At 40.6% G+C, this 10,125-nt stretch overlaps 1 long non-coding RNA gene across 1 annotated transcript; it reads right to left on the reverse strand.

The window, feature by feature from the left end:
- Positions 1-7,979: 7,979 nt before the first annotated feature.
- LOC139062457 (uncharacterized) lies at positions 7,980-9,502 on the reverse strand. The gene is made up of 4 exons (XR_011515991.1): positions 9,381-9,502; positions 8,749-8,844; positions 8,571-8,658; positions 7,980-8,112 (listed from the first exon to the last, which is right to left on the reverse strand). It is a non-coding gene; the product is annotated as an uncharacterized lncRNA (long non-coding RNA).
- Between the last annotated feature and the right edge of the window lie 623 nt (positions 9,503-10,125).

A 10,125-nucleotide genomic window follows, 5' to 3' on the forward strand; every position in this document is an offset into this window, starting at 1 on the left:
GGGACATGGTTTGACCCCCTTAGGAAAGTGCTATCATCATGAAACGTTCAGATCACTTACAACTCAATAGATTCTACATTCCTGTAACGTTTCAGCCTGATTGGACCTTGTTTTCACACAAATGAACCCAGAATGATGTGAAATTGTGCTTCGTGCAACATAATTCTGGGTGCCATTTACAAACCATAAGTGCTAATGACTCCATTCCTTTTTGTGGTTTTAGGGGCTGTTGATTGGACTACACTAAAACAAACCTGATCTCTCTAGGACATTCAGAAGCCAAGTTATAAGCCCAAAAGGTGTAACTGGACTACTACTTTAAAGTGACACCAGGCCCGGTGACCTTTGGGACATGGTTTTACCCCCTATAGGAACGTGCGATCATCTTGAAATGTTCAGATCACTTACAACTCAATAGATTCTACCTTCTTGTAGCGTTTCAGCCTGATTGGACCTTGTTTTCACACAAATGGACCCAGAATGATGTGAAATTGTGCTTCGTGCAACATAATTCTGGGTGCCATTTACAAACCATAAGTGCTAATGACTCCATTCCTTTTTGTGGTTGTAGGGGCTGTTGATTGGAGTACACTAAACAAACCTGATCTCTCTAGGACATTCAGAAGCCAAGTTATAAGCCCACAAATGTGTAACTGGACTACTTCTTTAAATTGACACCAGATCCGGTGACTTTTGGGACATGGTTTGACCCCCTTAGGAAAGTGCTATCATCATGAAACGTTCAGATCACTTGCAACTCAATAGATTCTACCTTCCTGTAACGTTTCAGCCTGATTGGACCTTGCTTTCACACAAATGAACCCAGAATGATGTGAAATTGTGCTTCGTGCAACATAATTCTGGGTGCCATTTAAAAACCATAAGTGCTAATGACTCCATTCCTTTTTGTGGTTGTAGGGGCTGTTGATTGGAGTACACTAAAACAAACCTGATCTCTCTAGGACATTCAGAAGCCAAGTTATAAGCCCACACACAAAGATGTAACTGGACTACTTCTTTAAAGTGACACTTGGCCCGGTGACCTTTGGGACATGGTTTGACCCCCTATAGGAATGTGCGATCATCTTGAAACGTTCAGATCAATTACAACTCAATAGATTCTACCTTCTTGTAGCGTTTCAGCCGGATTGGACCTTGTTTTCACACAAATTGACCCAGAATCATGTGAAATTGTGCTTAGTGCAGCATAATTCTGGGTGCCATTTAAGAACCATAAGTGCTAATGACTCCATTCCTTTTTGTGGTTGTAGGGGCTGTTGATTGGAGTACACTAAAATAAACCTGATCTCTCTAGGACATTCAGAAGCCAAGTTATAAGACCACAAATGTGTAAATGGACTACTTCTTTAAATTGACACCAGATCCGGTGACCTTTGGGACATGATTTGACCCCCTTAGGAAAGCGCTATCATCATGAAACGTTCAGATCACTTACAACTCAATAGATTCTAGCTTCCAGTAACGTTTCAGCCTGATTGGACCTTGTTTTCACACAAATGAACCCAGAATGATGTGAAATTGTGCTTCGTGCAAAATAATTCTGGGTGCCATTTACAAACCATAAGTGCTAATGACTCCATTCCTTTTTGTGGTTGTAGGGGCTGTTGATTGGAGTACACTAAAACAAACCTGATCTCTCTAGGACATTCAGAAGCCAAGTTATAAGCCCAAAAGGTGTAACTGGACTACTACTTTAAAGTGACACCAGGCCCGGTGACCTTTGGGACATGGTTTTACCCCCTATAGGAACGTGCGATCATCTTGAAATGTTCAGATCACTTACAACTCAATAGATTCTACCTTCTTGTAGCGTTTCAGCCTGATTGGACCTTGTTTTCACACAAATGGACCCAGAATGATGTGAAATTGTGCTTCGTGCAACATAATTCTGGGTGCCATTTACAAACCATAAGTGCTAATGACTCCATTCCTTTTTGTGGTTGTAGGGGCTGTTGATTGGAGTACACTAAACAAACCTGATCTCTCTAGGACATTCAGAAGCCAAGTTATAAGCCCACAAATGTGTAACTGGACTACTTCTTTAAATTGACACCAGATCCGGTGACTTTTGGGACATGGTTTGACCCCCTTAGGAAAGTGCTATCATCATGAAACGTTCAGATCACTTGCAACTCAATAGATTCTACCTTCCTGTAACGTTTCAGCCTGATTGGACCTTGTTTTCACACAAATGAACCCAGAATGATGTGAAATTGTGCTTCGTGCAACATAATTCTGGGTGCCATTTAAAAACCATAAGTGCTAATGACTCCATTCCTTTTTGTGGTTGTAGGGGCTGTTGATTGGAGTACACTAAAACAAACCTGATCTCTCTAGGACATTCAGAAGCCAAGTTATAAGCCCACACACAAAGATGTAACTGGACTACTTCTTTAAAGTGACACTTGGCCCGGTGACCTTTGGGACATGGTTTGACCCCCTATAGGAATGTGCGATCATCTTGAAACGTTCAGATCACTTACAACTCAATAGATTCTACCTTCTTGTAGCGTTTCAGCCGGATTGGACCTTGTTTTCACACAAATTGACCCAGAATCATGTGAAATTGTGCTTAGTGAAGCATAATTCTGGGTGCCATTTAAGAACCATAAGTGCTAATGACTCCATTCCTTTTTGTGGTTGTAGGGGCTGTTGATTGGAGTACACTAAAATAAACCTGATCTCTCTAGGACATTCAGAAGCCAAGTTATAAGACCACAAATGTGTAAATGGACTACTTCTTTAAATTGACACCAGATCGGGTGACCTTTGGGACATGATTTGACCCCCTTAGGAAAGCGCTATCATCATGAAACGTTCAGATCACTTACAACTCAATAGATTCTAGCTTCCAGTAACGTTTCAGCCTGATTGGACCTTGTTTTCACACAAATGAACCCAGAATGATGTGAAATTGTGCTTCGTGCAAAATAATTCTGGGTGCCATTTACAAACCATAAGTGCTAATGACTCCATTCCTTTTTGTGGTTGTAGGGGCTGTTGATTGGAGTACACTAAAACAAACCTAACCTCTCTAGGACATTCAGAAGCCAAGTTATAAGCCCACAAAGGTGTAACTGGACTACTTCTTTAAATAGACACTTGGCCCGGTGACCTTTGGGACATGGTTTGACCCCCTATAGGAATGTGCGATCATCTTGAAATGTTCAGATCACTTACAACTCAATAGATTCTACCTTCTTGTAGCGTTTCAGCCGGATTGGACCTTGTTTTCACACAAATTGACCCAGAATGATGTGAAATTGTGCTTTGTGCAACATAATTCTGGGTGCCACTTACAAACCATAAGTGCTAATGACTCCATTCCTTTTTGTGGTTGTAGGGGCTGTTGATTGGAGTACATTAAAACAAACCTGATCTCTCTAGGACATTCAGAAGCCAAGTTATAAGCCCACAAATGTGTAACTGGACTACTTCTTTAAATTGACACCAGATCCAGTGACCTTTGGGACAAGGTTTGACCCCCTTAGGAAAGTGCTATCATCATGAAACGTTCAGATCACTTACAACTCAATAGATTCTACCTTCCTGTAACGTTTCAGCCTGATTGGACCTTGTTTTCACACAAATGGACCCAGAATGATGTGAAATTGTGCTTCGTACAACATAATTCTGGGTGCCATTTAAAAACCATAAGTGCTAATGACTCCATTCCTTTTTGTGGTTGTAGGGGCTGTTGATTGGAGTACACTAAAACAAACCTGATCTCTCTAGGACATTCAGAAGCCAAGTTATAAGCCCACAAATGTGTAACTGGACTACTTCTTTAAATTGACACCAGATCCGGTGACCTTTGGGACATGGTTTGACCCCCTTAGGAAAGTGCTATCATCATGAAACGTTCAGATCACTTACAACCCAATAGATTCTACCTTCCTGTAACGTTTCAGCCTGATTGGACCTTGTTTTCACACAAATGAACCCAGAATGATGTGAAATTGTGCTTCGTGCAACATAATTCTGGGTGCCATTTACAAACCATAAGTGCTAATGACTCCATTCCTTTTTGTGGTTTTAGGGGCTGTTGATTGGACTACGCTAAAACAAACTAACCTCTCTAGGACATTCAGAAGCCAAGTTATAAGCCCACAAGGTGTAACTGGACTACTACTTTAAAGTGACACCAGGCCCGGTGACCTTTGGGACATGGTTTTACCCCCTATAGGAATGTGGATTCATCTTGAAATGTTCAGATCACTTTCAACTCAATAGATTCTACCTTCTTGTAGCGTTTCAGCCTGATTGGACCTTGTTTTCACACAAATGGACCCAGAATGATGTGAAATTTTGCTTCGTGCAACATAATTCTGGGTGCCATTTATAAACCATAAGTGCTAATGACTCCATTCCTTTTTGTGGTTGTAGGGGCTGTTGATTGGAGTACACTAAACAAACCTGATCTCTCTAGGACATTCAGAAGCCAAGTTATAAGCCCACAAATGTGTAACTGGACTACTTCTTTAAATTGACACCAGATCCGGTGACTTTTGGGACATGGTTTGACCCCCTTAGGAAAGTGCTATCATCATGAAACGTTCAGATCACTTGCAACTCAATAGATTCTACCTTCCTGTAATGTTTCAGCCTGATTGGACCTTGTTTTCACACAAATGGACCCAGAATGATGTGAAATTGTGCTTCGTGCAACATAATTCTGGATGCCATTTACAAACCATAAGTGCTAATATCTCCATTCCTTTTTGTGGTTGTAGGGGCTGTTGATTGGAGTACATTAAAACAAACCTGATCTCTCTAGGACATTCAGAAGCCAAGTTATAAGCCCACAAATGTGTAACTGGACTACTTCTTTAAATTGACACCAGATCCGGTGACCTTTGGGACATGGTTTGATCCCCTTAGGAAAGCGCTATCATCATGAAACGTTCAGATCACTTACAACTAAATAGATTCTACCTTCCTGTAACGTTTCAGCCTGATTGGACCTTGTTTTCACACAAATGAACCCAGAATGATGTGAAATTGTGCTTCGTGCAACATAATTCTGGGTGCCATTTACAAACCATAAATGCTAATGACTCCATTCCTTTTTGTGGTTGTAGGGGCTGTTGATTGGAGTACATTAAAACAAACCTGATCTCTCTACGACATTCAGAAGCCAAGTTATAAGCCCACGAATGTGTAACTGGACTACTTCTTTAAAGTGACACCAGGCCCAGTGACCTTTGGGACATGGTTTGACCCCCTTAGGAAAGTGCTATCATCATGAAACGTTCAGATCACTTACAACTAAATAGATTCTACCTTCCTGTAACGTTTCAGCCTGATTGGACCTTGTTTTCACACAAATGAACCCAGAATGATGTGAAATTGTGCTTCGTGCAACATAATTCTGGGTGCCATTTACAAACCATAAATGCTAATGACTTCATTCCTTTTAGTGGAAATGGGGGCTGCTAATTGGAGTACTCTAAAACAAACCTGACCTCTCTAGGATATTCAGAAGCCAAGTTATAAGCCCACAAAGGTGTAACTGGACTACTTCTTTAAAGTGACACCAGGCCCGGTGACCTTTGGGACATGGTTTGACCCCCTTAGGAAAGTGCTATCATCATGAAACGTTCAGATCACTTACAATTCAATAGAATCTACCTTCCTGTAACGTTTCAGCCTGATTGTACCTTGTTTTCACACAAATGAACCCAGAATGATGTGAAATTGTGCTTCGTGCAACATAATTCTGGGTGCCATTTAAAAACCATAAGTGCTAATGACTCCATTCCTTATTGTGGTTGTAGGGGCTGTTGATTGGAGTATACTAAAACAAACCTGATGTCTCTAGGACATTCAGAAGCCAAGTTATAAGCCCACAAATGTGTAACTGGACTACTTCTTTAAATTGACACCAGATCCGGTGACCTTTGGGACATGGTTTGACCCCCTTAGGAAAGTGCTATCATCATGAAACGTTCAGATCACTTACAACTCAATAGATTCTACCTTCCTGTAACGTTTCAGCCTGATTGGACCTTGTTTTCACACAAATGGACCCAGAATGATGTGAAATTGTGCTTCGTACAACATAATTCTGGGGGCCATTTACAAACCATAAGTGCTAATTACTCCATTCCTTTTTGTGGTTGTAGGGGCTGTTGATTGGAGTACACTAAAACAAACCTAACCTCTCTAGGACATTCAGAAGCCAAGTTATAAGCCCACAAAGGTGTAACTGGACTACTTCTTTAAAGTGACACCAGGCCCGGTGACCTTTGGGACATGGTTTTACCCCCTATAGGAATGTGCGATCATCTTGAAACGTTCAGATCACTTACAACTCAATAGATTCTACCTTCTTGTAGCGTTTCAGCCTGATTGGACCTTGTTTTCACATAAATGGACCCAGAATGATGTGAAATTGTGCTTCGTGCAACATAATTCTGGGTGCCATTTACAAACCATAAGTGCTAATGACTCCATTCCTTTTTGTGGTTGTAGGGGCTGTTGATTGGAGTACACTAAAACAAACCTGATCTCTCTAGGACATTCAGAAGCCAAGTTATAAGCCCACAAATGTGTAACTGGACTACTTCTTTAAAGGAGACATAACATGCTTTTAAGTTATTCCTTTTTACATCTAAATCCTTCAGTTGGGGGTCTAAATACAGTGGAACTGCAGTTCTTTGGTCTGATTTCCTCATTATTGTTGCTCTACAGACCCTCATCTACCCCTGTTCTGAGTAGAGTCTTGAGAACGAGCCGTTTTGGGGTACTGTCTCTTTAAACTGGAGGAGGAGCTGTAAACTCCGCCCCCCTCCATAGTGCAGTCCTGTACTCTCCTCCCCCAGTCGGACTTTGTAGTTCTATAGAGAAATCATTATTTAGCATTGCAGATTTAGCATAGCATATTAGCATTTTTAAAACACGTGGGGAGAGTAGTTCATCAAGCTGTTTCATGGCTGCTAACTCTCTCATGCATTTGTCTGTAGTCACTCACACACACCCGTCACGGCCGACGGAGGGACAAGCGAGCAGGCACACGCGCGCGCGCACACACACACACACACATACAAGGAATGCTGCTTGCTTATTTCTGTAAAAAATGTTTAAAAAAATGATACAGCTCATTAAAACACCATTCAAAGAATATATTTTATTAAGATCTCTATCTATATACATACATATAATTATAAATAATTTTATAAGTAGTCTTATTTTATATTGGGTGTCTTAATGGCTGAAAATGGATAAAAAGCAGTTACATTTTAATTTAAAGATTTGAGATTCTAGTCAAAAATAAAGAACATTCCTCCAAGTGTTCTTTAATGTCATCATTATAATTCTAATGCTTACAACTTTGTTTTTATTGTCTGCAATGCGTAGCCTATATCTTTATTAAATGTGTTTAGCTGTAAAGTGGTAATTCTCTCTAATGTGTACAGAGAGGTGGACATCAGTGCTGCAGTGAAATTCCCAAGATCAGTCTGCTTTGCTAACAAATATAGTTAAATCTTAACTGCATTCTAAATAAATACTGTTAGGTGAAAACATCAGTAGGCATTGAGTTATTGATACAATCCCTAACAGCCAGAATGGAAGAAGAGCATGCTGGGTCATCCTGGACCTGAGCCTGTTCTGTGTATTTACCTACAGGATGCAATAAATGTCTACAAGGCTGAGTTTGGACCATTACATCTAAAAGAAAGCATACAATCAGTGATTTTTTTTATTGTTTACATTAATATACAAATTTTCTAAGTATTAACCTCACAGCAAATAAGTAGAACAATATAATAAACAGGCTTTAGTAGTTAAAACAGGCGTTGTGCACACAGGTGCTTTGTGTCTCGGTGCTGGTGGTGTCTAGGTCTCAGAGTTCCTGTCCTCCTGCCGTCTTCTGTTGTCCTCAGGATACGGATTGATGTTTCCTGATGATGAGGGAGGGGCAGTATGTGGGCTTCAAACTGGTCCTGGACAACAGTGGGAGACCTCCGTTGTCTGAATACTGAGATCAGAGAGTTGGTGAGATGCAGATCTTCTCTACCTCATCTAGAAACGGAGTTGGTTCAGGGAAAACTTTTCCAAAGACCAGTTCCATGATGTCATCGCCATATTCTGCAATGATAGACAATAACTTTAATGACATATTTTGTTTACAAGCAGCTTTAGGAAAGTTGTTTCTTTAGCTTTCATGTTTATAGTCACGTTTGTGTTTGTTCACAAGTTCACTTTGCTGCAGTGACTTCATATTTTCCTACAAATGTAATAAAATAGTGACACTAAAATTATACAAATGATTCCTTATGAAAGGAAGCTCATTAGAGAGCAGTGCAGACAGACTTACTACATGCTGCAGCTGTTTTTGTAGGCCAGCTGCTGCTGAACTTGGGGAAAGTTATTCTGTACACGTCCAGATCAGATGGTCGATTACAGAAAATAATGTAATTCAATAATTTCTAAACAGACTAAACAAGTAAAACATCAAATAAATCACTCTGCTGTCATCAGACGGAGTGATTCAGGGGGTGAGGTGTTCTTAATGATGAGGGTGGCTGAGGTGTGTCATCACTCACTTTGGTCTGGTCCAGACCGTCTCTTTACTGGTGGGTCTCCTTCCTCAGTAGGTGACGTGAAACGCCAACATCTGAACGTTCTGTGTTCCTTAGAGGAGAAGAAAATTAACATTAGCAAGCTGGCTAAATTATTTTTTACTAGCATCTCAAGGACTTGGAGAAGCAGATCTTCACTTACCTAAACATCAGACCAGTTTGTCCCAGCTGAGCTCATCAGGGCGTTAGTCTGACAGCCTGTCAGTGAAACACGGCTCCAGTCTTCTGGATGTGGACTCTAAAAAGCAAAGGAACATTTTTACTTTGTTTTAATTATTTTACAGCCAATTTTATCAGCTTTCCGACGCTCACGCTCATACAGACGGTGAGCTTTGCTGCGTCTGACTGATGCAGAGTTAGTTTTTATATCTGCAGTGAGACAAAAAACTAACCTCACTTCACTTAGAGATCGTTCTTTAAAACTCTATTAAATCCACTGTGTTGACGCATTTTAATGACTTTGTCACGCTGCATTTTAGCTGATATGGGACTTTATTTACTGGATGCTAAGATTACATCACACTCATGTAGAATAACACACAGGCTCTCTGCTGTTACAATCAGTGGGAGGTTATCATCTGGTGTAAAAGAAGGCGTTGATCAGAAATCACGTTTTATTCCACGAAAATCAGCCAAATCCACATTAATCTGGGTGCTAACTTTACTAGCATACTGTGCTAGCGATAGCAAGCCGGATGCTAACGCTTTAGTGCTGCTAATGCCCGTAAATCTAAAGTAAAGTTTGTCGACATTTTAGAGTGATATGAAGCTTACCGCTCTGCTGCTGTGTCCCGGTGCTGCCAAATTCAGATGGAAATAACTCCTTTTAGATAGATGAAGCCCTCAGTACTTAGCCACTAGCCTGGAGACAGAACGAACGAACCACGCGCGCGCGTGCGCACGCACAAACACACACACAAACAAACGCAAACACACTACTTTTTCTTCTGTGTTTTTTTAGCAGTAGTGTCATCAGCTCCTGGGTTTAAATACTGCCACACCACCCTTCCTTAAAACGAGGAACAGTTTTGAGCTGTGTGTGGCTAAAATAACCAGACATTTTGCATTTTTCCAATAGGACTACAAAAAATCTTAGCGAGAAGAAAAAATGGCGGATTGGCTCTGTGTTTAGCCGAGGGCCATTACCATATTTGGTAGTTATCCTCACTAAATTAATTACTGATGTAATAGATAATGTAAAAACTGAACGGGTGGACAAATATGCCCAAAACTTAATTATTAAATATCTAAATAGCAACTCCAGTGAATAATATAAGCCTTTTTGCTCACTTAGACGCTTAAAATGTGAAACACCCCGTGTTAATGGATAAAAAAGTGGGTTTTTCATGTTATGTCTCCTTTAAATTGACACCAGATCCGGTGATCTTTGGGACATCGTTTGATCCCCTTAGGAAAGTGCTATCATCATGAAACGTTCAGATCACTTACAACTCAGTAGATTCTACCTTCCTGTAACGTTTCAGCCTGATTGGACCTTGTTTTCACACAAATGAACCCA

The sequence above is a fragment of the Nothobranchius furzeri genome, chromosome 13 (genome assembly GCF_043380555.1).
Source record: "Nothobranchius furzeri strain GRZ-AD chromosome 13, NfurGRZ-RIMD1, whole genome shotgun sequence".
Taxonomy (NCBI): domain Eukaryota; kingdom Metazoa; phylum Chordata; class Actinopteri; order Cyprinodontiformes; family Nothobranchiidae; genus Nothobranchius; species Nothobranchius furzeri.